This window comes from Somniosus microcephalus, chromosome 7 (assembly GCF_052327205.1).
Source record: "Somniosus microcephalus isolate GS21.2 chromosome 7, FLI_Smic_1.0, whole genome shotgun sequence".
Taxonomy (NCBI): domain Eukaryota; kingdom Metazoa; phylum Chordata; class Chondrichthyes; order Squaliformes; family Somniosidae; genus Somniosus; species Somniosus microcephalus.
In genome coordinates this window covers 267931575-267957835 of record NC_140993.1, presented here as the reverse complement: position 1 = coordinate 267957835, position 26261 = coordinate 267931575, and the positions used below count along the sequence as shown (strand labels likewise).

Sequence of the window (26261 nt, the reverse complement as noted above, 5' to 3'; positions counted from 1 at the left end):
TCATATTAAGCAGATGCAAATCGCAGAACAATGTGTTTGAAAAGGTAAACAGAACTGAAAGCTATGTACCTGATGTGGTACAAACTTCACTGATGTTCTGTTTTATTGTAGGATGACCATACTTTCAAAACCGAATGTGGGGTCATGGTGGGAGCACAACAAAGTAGCCAGGACGGAAAATGTAGGTTGCGCAGCATAGTGAGACAAATTTTTTTAGCAGCCTATATTTTAACAGGAAAACTGCTTACAATCCGGGCGTCGTCTGGGGATGCGGGGGAGGGGGTGGTTGAGAGGTGGGAAAGCCGGTGCATGCGCACTGTGGCCACAAAGTGTGATCTCTGCATAAATTAAAGTCCCTCAGTGAATCTACCCCTTCTACTGGTTGAAAACAGGAGATTGACATCCCTCCTACCAATCGGAACCCGCCCCGCTGCAAAGCCCGCCCACTTTATTGACCAACTACAGGGCAGCTTAGAGTCACGTGACCTTGGAGATGGATTTCGAAACCAGGGATTCTTCCAGGAACATTGGCCCAGAAATTCAGGTCGGAGGCTTCCTGCGGGTACAAGCCTCCGACCTGCACTTCCCTAGCACGCCGGCCGTTGTGCTGTGGGCCCGCGTGGGATTCTGATCCTGGGCCTCCTCCAACTGCCGGCGCGCAGTGCTTGCGTATCCCAGGGGCGCAGTTAGTTCAATGCGTCCCCTGGGATCACGTGGGCCATGGAGAGCCAATGGTAGCAGGGAATCTGTATTCATAGATTTGTCACATCTATGAATACAATTCAGCCCCAAAACATCACTAAAACTTCACACAAATTTTTAAAAAATTCACATTTTTAAAATAACTATAAATTACATAAAATAACTATTTTAAACAGTAATTTAAATTTTTGAAAAAATTAATTACAGTTTCTAACGGGGCTAAAAATAAACTTACCTTTCTTTAAAGTATTTAAAAATAATAAACCTGTGGAAAAAATGTTTAAATTTAACTTAATTCACCACTTACCTTGTTAAAAGCAGGCCTTGCGACTGCTTTTTACATGCGTAGCACCTGGAGACTTACCCTCCCGGAGAAACCTGCAAAAAAAAATGGAAGTTCCAGGCGTACGCGCTGCCTCTCCGGCGCACGCGTTCGACCTGTGAACCCCTTCCTTTAAGGGAACGGAAGTTCCGGTTTCCCGCGCATGCAGGAAACCGGCACTTTCGTTGGGCCTACGCGTGAGTACCCAGCGCGTACTCACCCGTGGGGACCCGAAGTTCTGGCCCATTGTTTCCCCCAGGACACAGCACCTCATCCGGGGACTGTCCTCGGAAAACGGGGACGCATGGTCACCCTATTTTATTGAGGACTTTGAAGTATGCCAATATGGGCACCAAATACTATAACTACTCACTAGTGGAGGGGGTCATTTAAAACAAAATATTAATCTCTTTTAACTTGATTACTAAATATCTAAATACAACAGCCAAATTATTTTCAGCATTTTTTTGGGTCTTCCTGGAGTATTAGTTATAGAATGTTGGGCGTACCATCATGTAGTATTAGTTACAACAAGTCCTTCACTGCTGTATGACATACGGCTATTTCTGAGTCCTCAGCTTGTTGGGCGATGTCATTTTTTTTGAATCCATCGATCAGTTTTTGCAGGTTTTAGGTTGGTGTGCTCGCTTTACTCCAACATGAATCATACCATCCGGAGAAAAGAAAAGGGGGAGGGAAAACTGTGATAATTGATATAAATATATGGACATCTATGTATTGAGAAGGAGATGTATTAAGAACTGTGGAAAAGTAGCAGGTGGGGAAGCTGTAAGATAGTTTACAATATAAGAAAATTCAGTGCAGTGTTTATATGGCAGTAAATCAGGAAACAAGACTCAAGTTCATGTAGGATTTTCTGTTAAACAGGAAAGGCAGCATTTTAAGGGAATGTTACAGCTACTATTTCTTAACTTGTGAACTAAAGACAAAAGAAAGTGAGACTGTTGTGATGTTGGTTTCTACCACTTTGAGTAACTTGAGCAAACAAAACCGTCTGCTGTTCCGCTGCTCCTGGCCCTGCAATTCCCACTTGCAGGCAATCATAAGAAGGATCATTGGGCCAAAACAAAAGGCTGTAGCTTTGCTGGCTTGATTGTCGTCTCCCTTGGCCAGTGTTTACGAAAGCTTGGGCCCAGACACTGGAACTCTTTTAATCTTTACAATCACAGCATCGCTTCCCAAAAGTTAATTTCCTTTCATCTTCCCATAAATGTCACTGCAATGGAAGGTCTATTGCAATTCTCCAGTAATAAACACATTCAGATTAATTAGACTCTGAATTATTCATACTGTCCACAATTAGTAAAATGATTCTTCTCTCATCCCATGGGTTCAGGTGACTTTCGCACATAGCCCCGTTCTAAGTCCTTTTACTTCTGTAATCTATTACATAGAAACAATAGAAGACAGGAGCAGGAGTAGGCCATTCGGCCCCTTGAGCCTGTTCCGCCATATAATGAGATCATGGCTGATCATCCAAATTCAGTACCCTGTCCCTGCTTTCTCCCCATATCCCTTGATCCCCTTTAGCCTTAAGAAATATATCTAACTCCTTCTTGAATATATTTAATGAATTGGCCTACACTGCCTTCTGTGGTAGAGAATTCCACAGGTTCACCACTCTCTGGGTGAAGAAATTCCTCCTCATCTCAGTCCTAAATGGCTTACCCCTTATCCTTAGACTGTGACCCCTGGTTCTGGACTCCCCTGCCATCAGGAACATCCTTCCTGCATCTAGTCTGTCTAGTCCTGTTAGAATTTTATAAGTTTCAATAAGATCCCCTCTCATTCTTCTAAACTCCAGCGAGTACAAGCCCAATCGACCCAATCTCTCTTCATACGTCATTCCTGCCATTACGACGTTCATTTTCACCATTTCTCAGTTTCCTGTTGATTATCTGCTCAGATCACCTTTTATAGTGGTGGAGTTTCATAGGACTGGATTTTGCCAGCCCTGGGGAGGCGGGTTTGGAGGCAGGACTGCCAGGAAATGGCAGAATTTGGGGGCGGGTGCCCAACCCGCCTCCATGTCATCTTGCCAGGAGGCGGGTAGCTGACCCACGCCGGGTCCCGCCTCGAGGAGGCGGGAAGGGGATTAATGCCAATTAACTGCCAATTAATGCCAATTAACTGCCTGTTAACAGGTAGTTAACAGGCAGCTTTTTGGCTAATCCCTATTTTGAGCCCTGAAGTGTGGGCTTCCCGACGGCTCCGAACCTCGCCAGGATCAGCGAGGCGGGCCGTCGGTCTGCGGGGGTCGGAGGGGCCGAGATGTCCAGTGTGCAGGTGAGTAATGGGTGCATGAGTGCAGAGGTAAGTGTGTGAGGTGTGTGTAAAGTGTTTTAATAAGTTTTACTTACCTTTACTTCTTCCTGCAGGCTTCCTCCCTTCAGGTCTTGGGAGCCCCTCAGCTCACCGGCACAGAAAGCAGAATGGCCGCTGAACTGTCAAAAGCTGCAGCCTTCTGCTTTCTGGTCAAGAAGGCTTTCTAATTGAGTCTTGAGTAAAGACACAACTTAGAAGACAGATTGTCAGTGTTTGACAACTTCACAGAGCTGTCAAACGATTACATTTCATCTGTCAAAAGCTCTTGAGAGATGAAACGGCACTCGCTGACGTCACCTGTAACCGTCGTTCCCTTAATTGGCCTGCTAGACCCGCTGGGCGGACTTAACAAGGTCAATCAAGGGAAAATAGTGTGGGTTGGCCACAAGTCAATGGAAGCGGGACTAAAACCCGCCTCCAAAAGCTCCCCATTGACAAAATCCAGCCCAATGTGTCTACTCCACTTTAAATAGCACTTTCTGTTTCAGACTTTGAACCAGTTTTCGTTGCATTACTCAGCAGCTTAAATATTGCCTGCAGCCACAAGACTTGCAGGTGGGAAGTTTTATGCTCATTACATTGAATTTTGTAGTATTTAATATTTAATACAAACGGTTTTTTTCTCCAGTGCCTTACTGAGCTGAAACCTGCTTCATTGGCTATGGCCCTGGTTTAGCTCAGTGCAACTCACAATTGGTGACTGCTCCTGTTTTTAAATTTGCCATGGACCCTTCCCAGCATCGGATGCTCATGGACACCTGTCTCTGCTGTTTGTCACTGTTGTAGGACATTGCAGTGCATGAAACCTGTCCCGGACTTGGTGCAAGAGCTTGACACAACGGTCTCAGTTGTTGAAGAAACTCGACGTTTGTTTCTTGTCAGCACAGAAAAACCTTTGAGGTCCAGCTTGGCACAGGAGCACTCCGAGTCAGGCAGGAAATTGAATGTGGCAATGGAACATTTACAAGATCGCTCCCCGAAAATTGACCAGTCCAGCTGGGTTCCACTGTCGACTCCCATGGCCAAGGAGAAGGCTTTAGGCCTCCCATAACCTCCTCCAGCATTTGTCACAATCTGAGCTTTGATCTCTCGTCCAATGTCAGACGATGGCACTTCTAGTGCTCACCTGTGACCCTTAGGCACCGACTGAAGCAGTCATCTTGGCTCCAACATGAGCCCTAATTAGCTGTGACACACCCCTCAGCATGAGTCCAGTGGCACCAGTGTACTTCTGATATAAGCAAAGGATGGGCATGTCAAGGGTCTTTGAGGGACTTCTCGAAGGGTCTTCTACTGCTGTGTTTTCAGCCATCAAATCCTTTTCCCAGCACATGGCCAGCTCCATTAAACATAAGAAACAGGAGCAGGAGTCAGCCAATCGGCCCCTCGAGCCTGCTCCGCCATTCAATAAGATCATGGCTGATCCAATCTTGGCCTCAACACCACTTTCCCGCTCTCTCCCCATACCCCTTGACTCCCTTGTAGTTCAAATGTCTGTCAATCTCTGCCTTGAATATATTCAGTGACTCCGCCTCCACAGCTCTCTGGGGGAGAGAATTCCAAAGATTCACCACCCTCTGAGAGAAGAATTTCCTCCTCATCTCCGTCTTAAATGGGTGACCCCTTATTCTGAAACTATGCCCCCTATTTCTAGATAACCCCCACTAGGGGAAACAACCTCTCTGTCAATCCCCCTCAGAATCTTATATGTTTCAATAAGATCACATCTCATTCTTCTAAACTCAACCCCTTCATCCCAGGAATCAACCTAGTGAACCTTCTCTGTACTGCCTCCAATGCAAGTATATCCTTCCTTAAATATGGAAACCACAACTGTATGCAGTACTCCAGGTGCGGTCTCACCAGCGCCCTGTAAAATTGCATCAAAACTTCCCTACTTTTATACTCCATACCCCTTGCAATAAAGGCCAACATTCCATTAGCCTTCCTAATTACTTGCTGTACCTGCATGCTAAGTTTTTGTGTTTCATGTAGTAGGACCCCCAGATCCCTTTGTACCGCAGCATTTTGTAGACTTACTCCATTTAAATAATAATTTGCTTTTTCTTTCATCCTTCCAAAGTGGATCACCTCGCACTTTCCCACATTATACTCCATCTGCCAATTTTTTGCCCACTCACTTAGCCTATCTATATCCCTTTGCAGACTCTGTGTCCTCCTCACAACTTGCTTTCCCACCAATCTTTGTATCATCAGCAAATTTGGCTACAGTACACTCGGTCCCTTCATCCAAGTCATTAATATAGATTGTAAATAGTTGAGGCCCCAGCACTGATCCCTGTGGCACCCCACTAATTACTGATTGCCAACTGGAAAATGACCCATTTATCCTGACTCTCTGTTTTCTGTTAGTTAGCCAATCCCCTATCCATGCCAATTTTTCCCCCCAACCCCGTGCTCTCTTATCTTGTGCAGTAACCTTTTATGTGGCACCTTATTGAATGCCTTCTGGAAATCCAAATACACTACATTTACTGGTTCCCCTTTATCCACCCTGTTTGTTACATCCTCGAAAGAACTCTAGCAAATTTGTCAAACACGATTTCCCTTTCATAAAACCATGTTGACTCTGCTTGATTGTCTTATGATTTTCTACATGTCCTGCTATTACCTCCTTAATAATGGATTCCAGCATTTTCCCAATAACAGATGTTCGGCTAACTGGCCTATAGTTTCCTGCTTTCTGTCTCCCTCCTTTCTTGAATAGGGGAGTTACATTTGCAGTTTTCCAATCCGCTGGGACCTCTCCAGAATCCAGGGAACTTTGGTAGATTACAACCAACGCATTCACTATCTCTGCAGCTACTTCTTTTAAGACCCTAGGATGCAGGCCATCAGGTCCAGGGGACTTGTTGGCCTTTAGTCCCATTAGTTTGCCCAGTACTTTTTCTCTAGTGATAGTGATTGTTTTAAGTTCCTCCCTCCCTGTAGCCCCCTGATTATCTGTTATTATTGGGATGTTTTAAGTGCCTTCTACCATGAAGATCGATCCAAAATAATTGTTTAGAGTTTCTGCCATTTCTCTATTTCCCATTATTAATTCCCCAGTCTCATCCTCTAAGGGACCAACATTTACTTTAGCTACTCTCTTCCTTTTTATATACCTGTAGAAGCTCTTACTGTCTGTTTTTATATTATTTGTCAGTTTACTCTCATACTCTATCTTCTCCCTCTTTATAATTTTTTTAGTCATCCTTTGCTGGTTTCTAAAAATTTCCCAATCCTCTGGCCTACCACTAATCTTCGCAACATTGTATGCCTTTTCTTTCAATTTGATATCACCCTTAATTTCCTTCGTTGGCCACGGATGGTGCATCCTTCTCGTAAAGCCTTTCTTTCTCACTGGAATATACCTTTGCACTCCTTCTCTTGCTGTGACACCAACTGGCACCACTACCAAAACATCTGAGGATCTAAGGGATTCAACCAACTTAACTAAGGCATAAAAAATGGACCCCAAGACAAAGAAGGAAATATTAGGAGGAGTGAATAAAAGCTTTGTCAAGGAGGTAGGTTTTAAGGAGGGCCTTTAATGAGGAGACAGTGGTGCCGAGGTTTAGGAAGGTAATTGTAGGGCTGGAGGAGATTACAGAGATAGGGGGAGGGGTGAGGCCATGGAAGGATTTAAACATGAGGATGAGAATGTTAACTTTGAGGCTTTGAGGGACTGGGAGCCAATGTAGGTCAGGAAGGACAAGGGTGGTGGGTGAGTGAGAATTGGTGTGGGATAAGATACGGACAACATGTGTAAACTCAGGTGGGTGTGGGGAGGATACCACTGGATGGAGAGGAAAATTATGCATATGTTGAATTTGAAAAGATGTAAAAGATCTGATGGCACTATTCGAAGAAGCACAGGGGAGTTCTCCCCGGTGTCCTGGCCAATATTTATCTCTTAACCGATATCACTAAAATAGATTAACTGGTCATTATCTCATTCTTGGTTGTGGGATCTTGCTGTGTACAAATTGGCCGCGTTTCCAACATTACAATAGTGACTACACTTCACTGCCAGAGGTCCCCTTTTCTGCCGGCTTTCCATTGACATGCTGGGTACTTGGCATCCAGCACGTAGGAGGGTCAGAAAATGGCGTGTTGCCCTTCCCTCCTGCCTTTTAACTTATCGTGGCTCCCCGCCTGCCTCAGACAGGTGCTCTGTCCAGCTGCAAAATTACCCTCCTCCCGGAAAGTTGGGCACCCCCAGAAACCAGTGCTAAGAGCATGGGACCAAATCCTGATCCATTTCCCGACTGGTACCACCCCACGTTTGACCTGAGATGGGATCTTCTAAGCCCCCTCTATTTTGTTGCCCTAAAGCCAGCTGGTGATCAGCCTCCAAATAGCACATTTGGTAACCGGCAGATCTGGAATGCTGGAAACGATGATCTCACCTGCCCTTACAGTCACAGGGGTCTTCTTTCTCATTTGGTCTGTCACTAAGATCAGTCACGCTGCAGTGGTCCACCAAAATCCTTGCTTGTGGTTGACCTGCAAAGCCTCGCTACCTTTCTGGTGAAGTGAATTTGTGGCCGTCTTGGTGTAATCCCTACTGATGAGACTACAGCACAAAAACCTACTGTACAGAATTGAATATGAAAACATGCCAGTGAACCCCTCTCTTACTGAAATTTATACTGGTGTCTGTGTCATACAGTTCAAATATGGAACCATGGATTGTCTGTCAAAGTTATTCGTACAATATGTCAAAATAGTTGTAAAAAAAATGCACTGCCTCTCTGTGAATTGATGATGAGCATAGTTGTTAATGTTTAACAGTTAGACATTATTGCATTGAAAGAATGCAGCATTATTGCAAAATATTATGATGGCTAAAATTGCCATGACTTCAAAGAACAAAACACAGTTTTATTAAACAGCACTCTTTTTGAGTATTAATTGAATTTCTATTTTAATGATATACTGTCGTCATTGTAACAATAAGCAGCTGTGTTGTACTGTGCAATTCAAAAGGCACTTAATCAGCTCTCAAATTTACTGTCTTGAGATCAAAGCACGGAGCTGATGTTTGGAGCTCAAAGGATTACTAGGTTCAGTAGAAAGTTGGTAGTCTTACAGGTACTGAAAAAAATTAGGAATCCATTAAAGTGTGCCAGTAAAAACAAATTGAGCAGCTTTGCAGGTATTTAGTTACGGTAACCTTCAAATGTATATAGTAAAACTGAGCTGCCTAAATAGTAGGCTTTTATTTAAATTCTAATTTACAACTTTAAGAGTCACTGTATATTATATGATGCATAACACTTGCACATACAAATTAAAGTCCTGGAATTCAAAGCTTGTCAAAACAAAAGCACCCCCGAGCAGAGTACGGAACACATTCTAATGCACCACATATACCACCTTCAGATTGATTTAAATGCAGATTTCCTCCCCTATATTACTTGGATATCTGGCTGAATATAACCTGATCCTTCACATAATAAGAACATAAGAAATAGGAACAGGAGTAGGCCATTTGGCCCCTCGAGCCTGCTCCGCCATTTGATAAGATCATGGCTGATCTGGTCTTGGCCGTAACTCCAGTTTCCTGCCTGCTCCCCCAATGTTGACTTGAAAAGGCCAAATTTATGAAATGGCATTCTCGGCTCAGAACCTCACCTGTTTGGAGTGCACATCAGCTCTCCCTAGTTTTTCCCACCCATTTATTTTAGTTGTGGGGAATCCCAATATTGGCACCCTGGTGGGCAGGACTTTACAGTAGGAGCTTGTTCTAGTACAATCAGCAGGAGTGCGAAGCACAGACTGGTACAATCTCGGCAGGAGCGTGGAGCACGGACTGGTGCAATCGGCAGGAGCGTGGCGCACGGACTGGTGCAATCGGCAGGAGCGAGGAGCACGGACTGGTGCAATCGGCAGGAGCGTGGAGCACGGACTGGTGCAATCGGCAGGAGCGTGGCGCATGGACTGGTGCAATCGGCAGGAGCGTGGAGCATGGACTGGTGCAATCGGCAGGAGCGTGGAGCACGGACTGGTGCAATCGGCAGGAGCGAGGAGTGTGGACTGGTGCAATCGGCAGGAACGCGGAGCACGGACTGATACAATTGGCAGGAGCGAGGAGTGTGGACTGGTACAATCGGCAGGATCGAGGAGAGCGGACTGGTACAATCGGCAGGAGCGAGGAGCGCGGACTGGTGCAATCGGCAGGAGCGAGGAGCGCAGACTGGTACAATCGGCAGGAGCGAGGAGCGCGGACTGGTGCAATCGGGAGGAGCGTGGACTGGTGCAATCGGCAGGAGCGAGGAGCACGGACTGGTGCAATCGGGAGGAGTGCGGACTGGTGCAATCGGCAGGAGCGAGGAGCGCGGACTGGTACAATTGGCAGGAGCGCGGATTGGTGCAATCTTGGCAGAAGCACGGAGCGCGGGCTGGTGCAATCTCGGCAGGAGTGCAGACTGGTGCAATCTCGAACAGAGCGAGGAGTGCGGGCTGGTGCAATCTCGGCAGGAGCGCGGACTGGTGCAATCTCGGCAGGAGCGCAAAGCGCAGACTGGTGCAATCTCGGCAGGAGCACGAAGTGCGGACTGGTGTAATCTCGGCAGGAGCGCGGACCGGCGCAATTCCCTTTCGCCATAAGATTTCCTTACACTGTTCTGTACATGTTTTAGTGTGTGGTCCCTTTACACTATTTTTGGTTGTGTTGTAGTGTGTGGCCTCATGGCTGGAGTTGAGATGAGTTTCAGGGTTGACAGATGTACCTGCCTTTCCTTGCCAAGTTCTACCAGGCATTAGTTGGAGTGTTTATATTCTAGCTGGCCTATGACTGAATTGGAAGGCACTTACATAATTGAGAGCTTCGCATGACATCCAACACTACAACAATGATGTATGGGTAACGTGCTAAACATACCTAACATTGAGATTTCCTAAGTGGAATAGGAATCAGATCAACTGTATTTTGCCAGAGCATAAACTGTCACTGAGATTTGATTTTCTGGATACAGCTGTGTAAATGCACGAGTTTAGACATCTTAAAAACCGGAAGACCCTTTGCAAGCTGAAGGACCTTTTCAGATATTTTAACAGTAAAAAGATTCTTGATCCTGATTTCTTTCTGCAATAATATGTTAATGAATATCACAATACAGAAGGAAATGCACCATTTTATATATACACTTTATTGTTTATGCCTTGCACTAATAGAGAACCTAAGTAAAGGTACCTCCCTATAATGCGCTTTAAGTTACTTTCAAAGAAGAATCAGTCAACCTCTTCAAGTACACAGAATAGAACATGATAGAATGATTGTGGAAGAATTGTAATGATTTTAACTATTTTTGAATGTGGTTTACAAAAGCTCTGATCAGATTTGGTCTTAAGTGGGCTCCATTGTATTTAATAATTCAGGCATACATGGTTATTTTTTCATGTTTATAAGTTTTCATTTCATTCCATTGACTTGAACAAACCTGTTCCTCTTGGCTTCGATCTTCAGATAGAGCTAGATGTGCACTGTCTAAGTGCAAAGTGCAAGTGTTTATAGCATAAGGAAATGTAAGATAGTAATCGCGTGACTGGTAAGCTGACATTTGACTTGTTATTACTTTGTAAATATATTTTTATTCTCTACACATTGTTACTCTATACTTCAGTATGTTACTTTAAAACTCAAAATGAGAAACTCTGGGGTATTACAGAAGGTGTAAAGTACTCACTTACTGATACATGTTAGCTTTGTTTTAGTGTCTCCCAAAGTCCTGTTTTGTGTCTCCCTTTGTGTCCAGGATTGCTCCAGTGATCTTTGTTGCATAATGACGTTCAGATGGGAGTTGGCACTTTGGGCCAGTGTAGAGATGGTGCCCAAGTAAGAAAAATTAGCACTGTCTAAATATAAAGATGTAAAGAAGAAAAAAAGACCTTAAGTTTGTATAGCGCCTATCACACCCTCAGGAGGTCCCGTAGTATTTCGCTGCCAATGAATTACCTTGGAATTGTAGTCACTGTTGTAATGTAGGAAACGCAGCAGTCAATTTGCACGCAGCAAGCTCCCACAAACAGCAATGTGATAATGACTAATTAATCTGTTTTGGTGATGTTGGTTGAGGGATAATTATTGGCCAGGACACGGGGGAGAACTCCCTGCTTTTCTTAAAACTAGTGCCACGTGAATGCTGACCAGGCCTCTGGTTACCGTCTCATTCAAAAGATGGCACCTTTGACAATACAGGACCCTCTCTGTGTTGCACTGACGTGTCAACCTACATGATGTGTTCAAGTCCTGGTACTACCACTAAGGTGAGCTGACACTGAAATAGGGAAGCACCATGAGAGGGCAAGTATCTTACTGGAGTGAACCTATTAACAGATGGGCTAACTTTTTTTTAATGTATCCATGCGAAGAGTAGTTTGTATGAAAGTACTCCACTAGTCATAGAATCATAGAATAGTACTTCTAAATAAGATACCTTCAAATATTTTATCTGAATTCTTGATAAATGAATACAATTTTCTGGCAAGTCATTGAATCATAGAATAGTACAACACAGAAGGAGGCCATTTGGCCCATCGAGTCTGCACCGGCTCTTTTGAAGGGCAATCCAATTAGTCCCACCACCCCACCCCCCCTTTTCCCCATCTCCCTGCAATTTTTTGTCCTTCAAGTATTTATTCAATTCCCTTTTGAAGGCTACTATTGAATCTGTTTCTACCACCCTATCAGGGAGTGTATTCCAAATCCTAACCACTCATTGCATTAAAAAGTTTTTCCTAATGTCGCCTCTGGTTCTTTGCCAATCACTTTAAATCTGTGCCCTCTCGTTATCGACCCTTCAGCCATTGGAAAATTTCTCTTCATTCACTCTATCTAAACCCTTCATGATTGGAAACACCTCTATCAAATCTCCTCTGTTCTAAGGAGAACAACCCCAGCTTCTCCAGTCTATCCACATAATTATAATCCCTCATTCCCTGGAACCATTCTAGTAAATCTCTTCTGTACCCTCTCCAAAGCCTTCATGTCCTTCCTAAAGTGTGGTGTCCAGAATTGGACACAATACTCCAGCTGGGGCCGGTCTAATGTTTTATATAGTTTTAGCATAACTTCCTGGCTTTTGTACTTGCTGCCTCTATAAAGCCCAGGATCTCACGTGCTTTATTAACTGCTTTGTTAACCTGTCCTGCCACCTTCAAAGATTTGTGCACAAACACCCCCAGTCTTTCTTTCTTTAATTATATTTGACGTATAAACTATAAACAGCAGCAAGTTATTTCTAACATTACCAACAGCTAGGGATGAATTATATATTTACATAACAAGTTGATTATAGCGACAAAATTACGAGTGTCAGTTTGGTGTAGTGGTAACAATCTCGCCTTTGTTGTACGATTGGCTGTAAAGTGCTTTGGGATGTCCTGAAGACGTTTAAGGCGCTATGCAAATACAAGTTTGTTTGTTCTTGCTTTCACATACAAGCCCCAAAATAACACTGAATCCTCATACATGTCTATAAATCGTCTTCTGACTATTTTGTATTTTACGTGAAAGGTGCTTCTTTGCCTTTGTTTCCATTTGTGAGAAGTGGCACCAGGGTGCGGTGATTGCATTGATGATCACGTCATTGATACAGACGTAACGGCACAGTGGCTTTCCCACATCAGAGGTGGAGCATTACAAAAAATAATCTGAATCCCCAAACAGAAAGAAGAATGTCCTGTTAACCTTACCCTTAATTGAAGCCTCCCAACCTGACTATACCTTCCACCACTTGTCCCACCCAGACCACCGTGGTGGCGGTGTGGCTCTCATCACCAAATCACACCTTGGTCTGCCCCCCTACTCCTCTGGCACGTTCTCCTCCTTTGAGTATCTCACCTTATTCCACCCCTTACCTCTCATTTATTCTCTTATTCTCGTTCTCTACCGCCCACCGAAGTACCATAACAATTTTATTACCGAGATATATTCACTGCTTTCCTCCCTCTGCACTGAGGCGCTATTAATTACTCAAAAGACTGAGGTTAAGCGAGTAACTAACAGGCTTTTATTAACAAGAGAATGAAGGTGTGCCTCGAGTGGTCGACCAGTCCAGAATACAGAGGAACTGTGGAGCAGTCACCTTTTATACCTGGACTCGTGGGAGGAGTCAGCCGAGGCATGTACACAGTGGAATACAAACACCCACACAGGCAGGTATAACAGTGGTTTACCACATGCACCGAGCGACAACTTATCCTCGGTGATTTCAAACCCCATCTCAATTCATCATGCTCTCTCTCCTTTGAGTTCACTACGTTCCTATCCTCCCTTAATCTCTCCCTCCATGTGAACTCCCCAACCCATATTCACGGCCACACCTCGACCTTGCCATCTCTCGTGGCCTCGCTACTCCCATCGTGTCAATCGCAGATGAGGTCATCTCTGACCACTTCCTCGTATCGCTCTCTACCCACATCCACCTTCCCCACCAGCCCCCCCCACCCCCCCAACCCCACCCCGCAACCCTACATCCTTCTGTGTCCGCCCCTGGAAAAAACTCTCTCCCAACTCTCAACTGCACTTAAGAAATCCCAACTCTCCAGCCTTTGGCCCTCCATTCACCATGACATTTCCACAGCTACTGATCTGCTCCACCACACCCTCACCACCACCTTTGATGCCCTAGTCCCTATTAAAACAATTACTCTCATTCATCCAGTACGGCCCTCATCTTCGCTCCCTTAAGTCCAAGGGACACAGACTTGAATGGATATGGCGGACAACTGGTTTAGTCATTCACCACTAGATCTGGCTGGACCACATAAAGCATTTTTGGGTCCTGCTCTCGTCTGCCAAAATTGCTCACTATTCCAGAATCATTCTGGAATGCAAAGATAAACCCCGACTTCTATTCTCTACTGCTAACCATCTTCTTAAACCCTCCTGTCTCCTCCACCCTCACCTCTGACAACAAGTGTGAGGAGCTCATGGACTTCTTTGACCGAAGCCATTGTTTTCGGTCCCCACCACAAACTCCGTTCCCTAGCCACTGACTCCATCCCTCTCCCTAACATCTGTCTGAGGCTGAATCACACTGTTCGCAACCTTGGTGTCATATTTGACCCTGAAATGAGCTTCCGACCACATAGCCACGGCATAACTAAGACCGCTTATTTCCACCTATGTAAATTTGCCCGTCTCCGCCCCTGCCTCAGCTCATCTGCTGCTGAAACCCTCATCCATGCCTTTGTTATCTTGAGACTTGACTGTTCCAATGCACTCCTGGCGAGCCTCCCGTGTTGTACCCTACGTAAACTTGCGGTCATCCAAAATTCTGCTGCCCGTGTCCTAACTTGCACCAAGTCCCGTTCACCCATCACCCCTGTGCTTGCTGACCTGCATTGGCTCCCGGTTAAGCAACGCCTCGATTTCAAAATTCCCATCCTTGTTTTCAAATCCCTCCATGGCCTCGCCCCTCCCTGTCTCTGTAATCTCCTTCAGCCCCACAAACCCCCCCCGAGATATCTGCGATCCTCTAATTCTGCCCTCTTGAGCATCCCTGATTAAAATCACTCAACCATTGCTGGCCGTGCCTTCAGCTGCCTGGGCCCCTAAGCTGTGGAATTCCCTCCCTAAACCTCTCCACCTCTCTACCTCTCTTTCCTCCTTTAAGACGCTCTTGTCCTATCGTGTCAGCTGTGGCTCAGTGGGGTAGCACACTCGCCTTTGAGTCGGAAGGTTGTGGGTTCAAGTCCCTCTCCAGGGACTTGAGCACAAAAATCTAGGCTGACATTCCAGTGCAGTGCTGAGGGAGTGCTGCACTGTCGAAGGTGCCATTTTACGGCTGTGACGTTAAACCGAGGCCCCGTCTGCTCACTCAGGTGGATGTAAAAGATCCCATGGCACTATTTTGAAGAAGAGCAGGGGCGTTATCCCCGGTGTCCTGGCCAATATTTATCCTTCAATCAACATAACAAAAACATTATCTGGTCATTGTCACATTGCTGTTTGTGGGAGCTTGCTGTGCGCAAATTGGCTGCGACTACACTCCAAAAGTACTTAATTGGCTGTAAAGTGCTTTTTAACGTCCGGTGGTCGTGAAAGGCGCTATAGAAATGCAAGTCTTTCTTTCTTTAAAACCTACCTCTTTGACCAAGCTTTTGGTCATCTACCCTAATTTCTCCTTATGTGGCTTGGTGTCAAATTTCTGTCTTATAATACACCTGTGAAATGCCTTAAAGGTGCTATATAAATACAAGTTGATGTTGTTGTTATTGTTATTAATGAGATGAGATTTTTGTGAAATACAGGGAAATTGTATTTTCATCAGAGTAAGTGGCATTGCTACAGTGCTTTAATTGGAGGGTTCTGATGACAGAAAGCATGAGGCAAAACTCAACCAGTTTATTCAGTTATTCGAACAGAGAGATTGTGTTACCCGTGTGGCACACTCCCAGCCAGCTCAGATTTTATATCTTGTGTTCTGTTTTTTACTGCCATTGCTAAACGTCTTTTAGGAATGCTGTTATTCAATTCCCCTGCCCCCCCCCCCCACCCCACCGCACAATCCTGCCAACATTATCAGCGGTTTCAGTCACACTGAGAAGTTCTGTGACTAGACGAGAAGGACTTAAATGTTCCCAGGAAGGAACAGTTTTAGTGAACATTATACCTCACCGAAAAACCTTTTACATGGTATATCCCCACTACACTACTGTACCCGACTAAATTCAAGGGAGCTTGGAGTGCCTATCTTTGTGTCAATCCTTTTAGCACTATCTTGTCCTGTTGTGGTGTACAAAGGGATGCCGAGGTGAAGTGGCAAAGTGAAGACTACAGAGTGGATGATCCATACCGGCCTCCTCCTGCGGTCCCCACCACCACAGAAGCCAATCTTCAGCCAATTCGATTCACTCCACGTGATATCAAGAAACGGCTGAGTGCACTGGATACAGCAAAGGCTGTGGGCCCTGACAACATCCCGGCTGTCGTGCTGAGGACTTGTGCTCCAGAACTAGTCGTGTCTCTAGCCAAGCTGTTCCAGTACAGCTACAACACTGGCATCTATCCGGCAATGTGGGAAACTGCCTGTCCACAAAAAGCAGGACAAATCCAATCCGGCCAATTACCGCCCCACCAGTCTACTCTCAATCATCAGCAAAGTGATGGAAGGTGTCGTCGACAGTGCTATCAAGCAGCACTTACTCACCAATAACCTGCTCACTGATGCCCAGTTTGGGTTTCACCAGGACCACTCGGCTCCAGACCTCATTACAGTCTTGGTCCAAACATGGACAAAAGAGCTGAATTCCAGAGGTGAGGCGAGAGTGACTGCCCTTGACATCAAGGCAGCATTTGACCGAGTGTGGCATCAAGGAGCCCTAGTAAAACTGAAGTCAATGGAAATCAGGGCGGCGGTGGGGGGGGGAACTCTCCACTGGCTGGAGTCATACCTAGCACAAAGGAAGATGGTTGTGGTGGTTGGAGGTCAATCATCACAGCCCCAGGACATTGCTGCAGGAGTTCTTCAGGGCAGTGTCCTAGGCCCAACCATCTTCAGCTGCTTCATCAATGACCTTCCCTTCATCTTAAGGTCAGAAAGGGGGATGTTCGCTGATGACTGCACAGTGTTCAGTGCCATTCGCAACTCCTCTGAAAATGAAGCCGTCCACATTCAGGCTTGGGCTGATAAGTGGCAGGTAACATTCGTGCCACAGAAGTGCCAGGCAATGACTATCTCCAGCAAGTGAGCGTCTAACCACCTTACCATCGCCAAATTCCCCACCATCAATATCCTGGGGGGTCACCATTGACCAGAAACTTAACTGGACCAGCCACACAAATACTGTGGCAACAAGAGCAGGTCAGAGGCTGGGTATTCTGTGGCGAGTGTCTCACCTCCTGACTCCCACCAAAAGCCTTTCCACCATCTACAAGGCACAAGTCAGGAGTGTGATAGAATACTCTCCACTTGCCTGGATGAGTGCAGCTCCAACAACACTTGAAGCTCGACACCATCCAAGACAAATCAGCCCGCTTGATTGACACCTCATCCACCACCTTAAACATTCACTCCCTCCACCACTGGCGTGCTGTGGTTGCAGTGTGTACCATCTATAAGATGCACTGCAGCAACTCCCAAATCCACCTAGAAGGACAAGGGCAGCAGGCACATGGAGGGGAACTTGTAGGTGCTGGTGTTCCCAAGTCGCACACCATCTTGAAGGAACGGTGATATACTTCCAAGTCATCGTCGCTGGGTCAAAATCCTGGAACTCCCTCCCTAACAGTACTTTTGGGAGTACCTTCACCACATGGACTGCAGCAGTTCAAGAAGGCGCCTCACTCCCACCTTCTCAAGGACAACTGGGGATGGGCAATAAATGCTGGCCTTGCCAGCGACGCCCACATCCCAGGAAAGAATTTTTAAAAAGCTGCCACTTGTGCATTCCGGCCCAAACCACGTGAAGCTGCGATCAAACATAAATTCAGAACGTAACTGGGGGCATGGAACAAAATTACATTTACCAGGCCACAGTTCTGGGAATGCAGGATGACAATGCAGGATACATTGAAGACATTTGATCACGGACTACCTGAAGATGTAAAGTGTGACCGAGGTTGAACTTGCTACCGTTGACTGTGTTGCTGAGAGAGGACTGCTGCACCCAGCCAGGTACTTGCCTGGTTACAGGAATGGGATACTGGTTTGTGGAAATTATAAATTAATATACTGATTTACTGCTTCAGAAATGCATATCAGTTATGTGACCTATTGAAGGAATTACATGTGGAATAATAGCTGACTTACAGGATACCTAAGGCTCCAACACAATTGAAGGGTTTAGATCTCATAAATTCTATAAATGGTTTATAAAGTCTCTGAACCTTGAGATTGTGTTTCAGACCTGTAGCAGATGATTGAACTCAGCTGTTATTCATCAGAATGTTTGCAATTTTGTTTTTTTCTGTGAAAGTTGAAATGATACCTGGGTTGTGGTCAGTGACAGTGGGATAGGCTTCATGATTTAAGTGTGACTGTGAGACAACATTGTGCAACCGGAAGAGAAACGGAGACAGATTTCTTCCCACAATGTGCTGCTGGTAAAGTGACTAATAAGCTATAGTGTTATCAAAGTAAGCTCCCGCATGATGACAGAGACCAAACCAGCAAGGCCAAATGACAACTCAAATCACTTGTGTTTATCATTTAAGTTAGTGATTCCGAAAATTTTAAATGTAGTCAAATACACATCTATTGTTGAATTCAGTACATGGGCTGGCATTTCATTGAAAAATAATTCTAAGTGTCTGTTTCTTGAGGTCTTTTATAGTTCGCACTGTTTGCCAAACTTCCTACTTTTGTATCAAGAACACATTTGGCGATTATGTTCCTTATCCCAAGTGAAAATCATCCATATATACTGAGGGGGGAACAGTGGACGCTACATTCCCTCTTATACCATACAGTTAAACTTTTTCTAATAAACCTCTGTGAGACACCTTATCAAACACCACCTGTTTGAGGAAGGATGTTCTTGCCATGGAGGGAGTGCAGTGAAGATTTACCAGACTGATACCTGGGATGGCAGGAATGACGTATGAGGAGAGATTGAGTTGATTGGGCTTATACTCGCTGGAGTTTAGAAGAATGAGAGGGGATCTCATTGAAACTTATAAAATTTTAACAAGACTAGACAGATTAGATGCAGGAAGGATGTTCCCGATGGCCGGGGAGTCCAGAACCAGGGGTCACAGTCTAAAGATAAGGGGTAAGCCATTTAGGACAGAGATGAGGAGGAATTTCTTCACCCAGAGAGTGGTGAACCTGTGGAATTCTCTACCACAGAAGGCAGTTGAGGCCAATTCATTAAATATATTCAAGAAGGAGTTAGATATATTTCTTAAGGCTAAAGGGATCAAGGGATATGGGGAGAAGGCAGGGACAGGGTACTGAGTTTGGATGATCAGCCATGATCTCATTGAATGGCGGAGCAGGCTCGAGGGGCCGAATGGCCTACTCCTGTTCCTATCTTCTATGTTTCTACCTGAAAATCCACATACACTACATTTACTGCATTCCTTTTATGCAATTGTTCACTTCTTCAAAAAAAACTTATTATTGCATGTGTTAGTCAAGATCCTTAATAATTTTATCTCGAATTATGAATTGCATGAGTTTGCCCACAACTGACGTTAGACTAACTGATCTACAGTTACTTGGTTTATGCACCTGTTTCTTCTTGAACCAGGGTGTTGCATTGGCTATTCTCCAGTTCCATGGCACATTTAAGGAGGATTGGAAGATTGTGGCCAAGCCTCTGCTATCTCCTCGCTGACTTCCATCACAATCCTGGGGTGTAGCTATCTGGAATTCTGCAAATATTTTTTAGAACCAATTCCTTTTATATAGTTATCTCTAACAATTCAATGTTATATGCCACTGCTACTGCTCAAACACTGCTGCCATGGTATTCTCCCTAAATCCAAAAGAGGCATTAGACTCGGCGGGTGTAGGACTTTTATACTCGGGGGAGTGGTCTATGGCGACATTTTTTTGGAGATGACTCAAAAGCTTGGTCTGACACTCATACTCCTTGTGTAAGGTGCAATAGTTCTTCCTCCAAAATGTGAGCCACCAGAGCTGCCTCTCTTCCCACATTTCTTCGCCATAGTCATAGAACACCCTACCAATGACTAGGAGAATGAACATATAGAGATGTCAGCCATGGCTCAGTGGGTAGCACCTTTGCCTCTGGGTCAGTAGGTTGTGGGTTCAAGTCCCACTCCAGAGACTTGAGCACAAAAATCTAGACTGACCCTCCAGTGCAGTACTGAGGGAGTGCTGCACTGTCAGAGGTGCCGTTTTTCGGATGTGACGTTAAACCGAGGCCCCGTCTGCTCGCTCAGGTGGATGTAAAAGATCCCGTGGCACTATTTCGAAGAAGAGCAGGGGAGTTATCCCCAGTGTCCTGGCCAATATTTATCCCTCAATTAATATCACTAAAGCAGATGACCTGGTCATTATCACATTGCTGTTTGTGGGAGCTTGCTTTGCACAAATTGGCAGCAGCATTTCCTACATTACAAGTGACTACACTTCAAAAAATACTTCATTACTGTAAAGCGCTTTGGGGCGTCCTGTGGTCATGAAAGGCACTATATAAATGCAAGTCTTTCTTTTCTTTTTATATGCATCCATGGAGTGTGGGTAGGAGGGGTAGAACACAGGCAAAGCACTATTAAAAGTCATCCATGACACCAATTCACTGCCCAACATCTGCCAAACTATCAAATGTGGAAGTTCTTGGTGAAAGCACAACTGCTTCACAACAGAGCATGTTTCTTGCACTTGGTATACCTGTGCACGTGAGACCCTCTTGCACGGCATAACCATACCACCACGGCTCACAGCGCCACGAGAAATAAATTTCCTTCCCGGATCCAACAGATATTCCAAACGGGAGAAGTGGAACAGCCTATCTGCATCCGTCTGGGAAAAGCGAACTCAATAAAATGAATGTACTCTTTTACCTCCTCAAAATGTACCAGATGTTACCTGTCAGAGCCCCAACACAGCTATTCTGGTCCCACTTTCCTGCCAGAATTATGGTGTTTATCTTGGAACTCTTAATTTCCAAATTATAGATGGCTTGTTGGCCTTCACTCCTGCCAACATTTTGTCACTTTACGAGATTTATCAGAAATATTCTCAGCACAATGTTTTTATAGCTTTTACCTGGTTTTGTAATTCCATGATGTCACATGAGGTGCAGTGTCTCCCCTTATTGTTTAGTAGCAGTTCTCACTTTGAACATAATACTGTAGCTCTTTATCATTTTCTGGAAGCTGTTCGAGCTTGGCTTTCCCACCACGAATCGACTACCCAATGCAATGTTATTTATTTATGCTGGGAAATGTGATTCCATATGATTAATGCCTGAATCTTAATAAAACATTATCAGAAGGAGCATACAGCCTATATTGTGGCTCAGTCAAAACGCCTTCCTGCTGCTCGTGGGATTGAAGGGATTTGTGTTAGTCTGTGAAGTGCAGTGTTGTCATTTTCAATAAATTAGAATTGTATTTAACAGTTGCAACTTAACTGCTAAATACAAGTTAAAAAGAATTAATTTTTTCCCACTACATCCAAAAACATTTGTGTACTAGATAAGTTTCAGTGTTTTACACCTCTTCTCTTCTAGGTTGCTAATCCGCTTGTTGAAAATGTTAAAGGTTGCTAACACCATGAGTGCATTTACAATCCCTGAAGTCAAAAGCTCATTGCTTACTCTACTCAAAGGGTAATTATATATCTCATAGCCAGAAAAGTACTGCCAGCATTTCTTTCATTCATACCTGGTGTCTTGTGGTTATTTTAAGGTCCTTCTCACATATTTTCCAGAGGCTGTACATTGTGCGTTGTGTGATCACCAGGTGGAAGTATCATTTATGGAAGTACATTTGCTCGCTGATAATTAGTGCGAAATGGAAACTGTTCCTTTTCACATTGATCCTCGGGAATCACATGCAGTTTAATGGTACAGTGTTCTGGCTCTGCTGTAGATCCCTTCTTGGGTTCAGTCACGTAAGCGACTTCCAGAAGCAGTCTGAGCATCTTTACTTTTATGGGAGTTGACACACTGCCTGACATCTACTTGTATGATAGCGGGGTCCAGGGACATAAAGATAGCATCCCCTTGTGACCTGAACTGGGTATTTGTGGCAATTGCAAGTGTGTTTCAATCTCTCCGAAGGCCGATCAAGAAACACTTGGTGAGACGAAGCCTGATGCAAATCACTTAGCGGCTTTATTTCATAGAAAGGTGAAGATACAGAACACCTGTCATTAGACTCATTAAATTCAAACCGTACAACTTATCTTCATGCAACAATGCAAAAGAATGCGCCACACTAGCCCACATCAGTAAATGCTCTTGCATGACTTAATCAAAATAGTTTCCATGTATCCTACACCACTTCACCTCGAAGAAAGCTCTCATTGCTTTCCCTTGAACAAACCTGACTGCCCTCACAGCCATCCTGTTTTACAAAGCTTCTCTCTCCGTCTCTGTCTCTCTCTTTATCTCCCTCTTCACAGACAGATAGGGATCAGTGGACTTTCCAACACAATGGGTGCGAGGTATTTTTTGAGAATTGTTTATTGTTTAGTCCATGGGGATAAAAACATTTAGCATATTGCTTCCTTTTATATAGATGCCTTTTTAAAAAAAACTTGAATATACTCTTTTTTTAAAAAGTAGCATTAATAGAAACACATTTTTCAATCATCTTTTTGTAAAAATGGTCAAACAAATCCTAAATGTGACAATCACATACTGCTAAATGTCTGTTCCAGTATATTTTATTTTAGGTACATTAATACAATTATTACCGGACAATTCTCTTTTCAAAGGAAAAATACATTTTGAGTGAAGAGTAAAACTGTAGACACAAAATTTGGGTAAATCAAGTTTTCCTTAGTTTCAAGCAGCTACACCAGAATGGCGTTAATTAAAATTAAGACTGGATTCATGAATGGGCTACTCTTAAGATGCTTTTATATCCCACAGTAAACATGCCAGGTTAGTAAAGCCCACAACCTGGGAAATCCCAGTCACTGCCCTGGTGAACCCGGCAATTTTGCTTTGAGATTGCTACAGTTGGGAGCCGGCGGAATCAGCGTGGGTCTTGCGCAATACAAAATCAGCTTCAAAACAAGTTCATTGTTTAGATTAAATTTGACATCTAAGCCTGCATTCTTGGGATATACATCGCTGACGAGGCTGGCATATGTTGCCCATGCCCAGCACAACGGAATGGCTTACTGGGTCATTTCACAGGGCAGCTCGACAACTTTGATGTGGGATTGGAGTCGCACATGGGCCAGACCGGGTAAGGACAGCAGGTTTCCTCCTGTTAAAGGATGTGAACCAGTTGGGTTTTTATGACAATCTGACAGCGTCACGGTCACTTTTAATGATACCAGCTTTATATTTACAGATTGTTATTTTAAACTGAATTCAAATTCTCAAACTGCCATGGTGGGATTGGAACTCATGTTCTCTTAATTATTAATTTAATTAATTAATTATTAATACAAGCTTCTGGATTACTACCGTCCAGTAACATAACCACTACACTACCGATTTGTCCGATTTACAGGCATCAACTGGGCGAAGCCGTTCTGAAAAGTAAAACTGCCTGTTCCCCCACTTAACCTGCACCCATTCCCACACACCGCACCAGGAGCAGGCAGCCCCACCCCAGATGGGTGGCAGCTTCATTTCAATGTTAAAATGTGGCTGGGGATGTCTTTTATTCCCTTTCCTGACTGTGCATGCAGGGCATCCATTCATAACTACCCTTAGGTTTGTTAACTGCCTTTAGGTTTGCTGGTTAATGGTAAGTATATGGAGGTTCATTGAAAGGACACAGTAAGAACATGAGAACACAAGAAATAGGGCCGTATGGCCTACGCCCTCGAGCCTGCCCCACCATTCAATAAGATCACGGTTGAGCTTCTATATCAATTCCACTTTCCCGCCAGGGGTTGAAGTTATGCTACAGCTATACGAAGCCCTGGTTAGACCACACCTGGAGCACTGTGAGCAGTTCTGGGCACCACACCTTAGGAAGGATATATTGGCCTTGGAGGGAGTGTAAGGTGTTTGGTTTCCTCGTCCTTACAAGGGTTCTTTGACTCTGGGTTTTACAGGAACAAAATGGTAGACGACGCAAAGGTTTAGGTTCAACCCAAAACTGTTAATTTATTAAAACCAACAAAACACAGACAAAAACCTGTTGAGATTTGGCTGAAACTTACAATCGCCCATATAGCCGGTCGTTCCCATTGTGGATTGTAGGCCTGGATCGGAGATGACCTGTCCCTTCCGCTTTTATCTGACTGCAGCTGCCTACCCCTTGTAGAGTCAGCTAAAACTTACAATCACCCATCCGGCTGGTCGTGGCCGACGTCGATTGCAGGCTGGGAGCTGGAGATGACCGTCTTCCCTCCCTTCTTGCACCTGTCTGTAGTCAGAGCTAGCTTCCGAGAGAGAGCTTCCGAGCGAAAGAGAGCTTCCCAGAGAGAGCTACCGAGCGAAAAAGAGAGAGCTGTGGGTGTGGCCCCTCCTTATAGTTCTTTTGGTCACCTGGCCCCATGCTGGGCCTCCCCCAACCAGTTTCGGTTGTCGGTTTGCTGAACTGTCCGACATTCACACCTCATCAACCTGTAATTCAATCACCGGAGGTGTGCAGAGTTGTGAGATCGAAGATAACTCCCTATTTCCTCTCCCGCTTTCTGTAACGCATATTCAATGTGATTTCTATTACTATTGATGGGCGGTTGGCTGAATTTGACTTGTGTATCTTCCATTCATGTCAGGAAGTCGATTGTGACCCTCATTGTTTCAGCTGTCCAGATGTTAATTTTTCTCATCGAAACTAATCATGATTCAAGGCCTCACAGTTCAATGTCAATGTCCTTTTCAGAGTTAATCAAGAATCAAAGCTTTCATTGTCCAGTATCAATGTGTTCTCCAAGAACTGCAGACTTTGATGACTGGCACCTTTTCTGTGCCTCGAAGTTTAACCATTTCATGCCCTTACCACTGGGCCAAACAGGCTTCCACCATTTTGCTATCTACAGGAGTGCAGCATTGGCTTACCAGAATGATACCCGGACTCCAAGGGTTAAATTACGAGGAGAGATTACACAAACTAGGGTTGTATTCCCTAGAATTTAGAAGGTTAAAGGGTGATTTGATCAAAGTTTTCAAGATATTAAAGGGAACAGATAAGGTAGATAGGGAGAAACTATTTCCGCTTGGGGAGTCCAGGACAAGGGAGCGTAGTCTAAAAATTAGAGTCCGACCTTTCAGGAGTGAAATTGGGAAACACTTCTACACAGAAAGGGTGGTAGAAGTTTGGAACTCTTGTAAATGCCAATTGATGCTAGATCAATTGTTAATTTTAAATCTGAGATTGATAGAGTTTTGTTAACCAGAGGTATTAAGGGATATGGGGCAAAGGCGGATATATGGAGTTAGGCTGCAGAGCAGCCATGATGGCCTACTTCGGTTCCTATGTTCTGTCCTATCCCCATATCCCTTGATTCCCTTTGTGCCCAAAAATCTATCATAGAAACATAGAAGGTAGGAGCAGGAGTAGGCCATTCGGCCCTTCGAGCCTGCTCCGCCATTCAATGAGATCATGGCTGATCGCCCAAATTCAGTACCCTGTCCCTGCCTTCTCCCCATATCCCTTGATCCCTTTAGCCTTAAGAAATATATCCAACTCCTTCTTGAATATATTTAATGAACTGGCCTCCACCACCCTCTGTGGCAGAGAATTCCACAGGTTCTCCACTCTCTGGGTGAAGAAATTCCTCCTCATTTCAGTCCTAAATGGCTTACCCCTTATCCTTAAACTATGACCCCTGGTTCTGGACTCCCCAGCCATCGGAAGCATCCTTCCTGCATCTAGTTCTGTCCAGGCCTGACAGAATTTTATAGGTTTCGATGAGATCCCCTCTCAATCTTCTAAACTCCAGTGAGTATAAGCCCAATCGACACAATCTCTGCTCATACGTCATTCCTGCCATCCCAGGTATCAGCCTGGTGAATCTTCGCTGAACTCCTTCCATGGCAAGAATGTCCTTCCTCAGATAAGGCGGCCAAAACTGCACACAATACTCAAGGTGCGGTCTCACCAAGGCCCTGTACAACTGCAGCAAGACATCCTTGTTCCTGTACTCGAACCCTCTTGCTACGAAGGCCAACATACCATTTGCCTTCTTAACCGCCTGCTGCACCTGCATGCTTACCTTCAGCGACTGGTGCACAAGAACATCCAGGTCTCTTTGCACTTCCCCTTCTCCCAATCTATTGCCATTCAAATAATCTGCCGCCTTGTTTTTGCCACCAAAGTGGATAA

At 44.7% G+C, this 26261-nt stretch overlaps 1 protein-coding gene and 1 long non-coding RNA gene across 8 annotated transcripts in view; one reads left to right on the top strand and one right to left on the bottom strand.

Annotated features, from left to right (window-relative positions):
* bbs9 (Bardet-Biedl syndrome 9) overlaps positions 1-26261 on the top strand; it is a 479777-nt gene that overhangs the window by 245961 nt on the left and 207555 nt on the right. The window contains exon 23 of one of the 7 annotated variants that reach the window (XR_015079110.1): positions 21530-21628. The exons of the other annotated variants lie outside the window; for them this stretch is intronic. The gene's annotated coding sequence lies outside the window, so the exon portion shown is untranslated. The remainder of the gene's footprint in view (positions 1-21529; positions 21629-26261) is intronic. 7 annotated transcript variants of the gene reach the window in all.
* LOC147115312 (uncharacterized) overlaps positions 8285-26261 on the bottom strand; it is a 47915-nt gene continuing 29938 nt past the window's right edge. Inside the window, exons 2-3 of the long non-coding RNA XR_015079112.1 lie at positions 11069-11233; positions 8285-8470 (exon numbers count right to left, since the gene is read on the bottom strand). This is a non-coding gene — a long non-coding RNA (uncharacterized LOC147115312). The remainder of the gene's footprint in view (positions 8471-11068; positions 11234-26261) is intronic.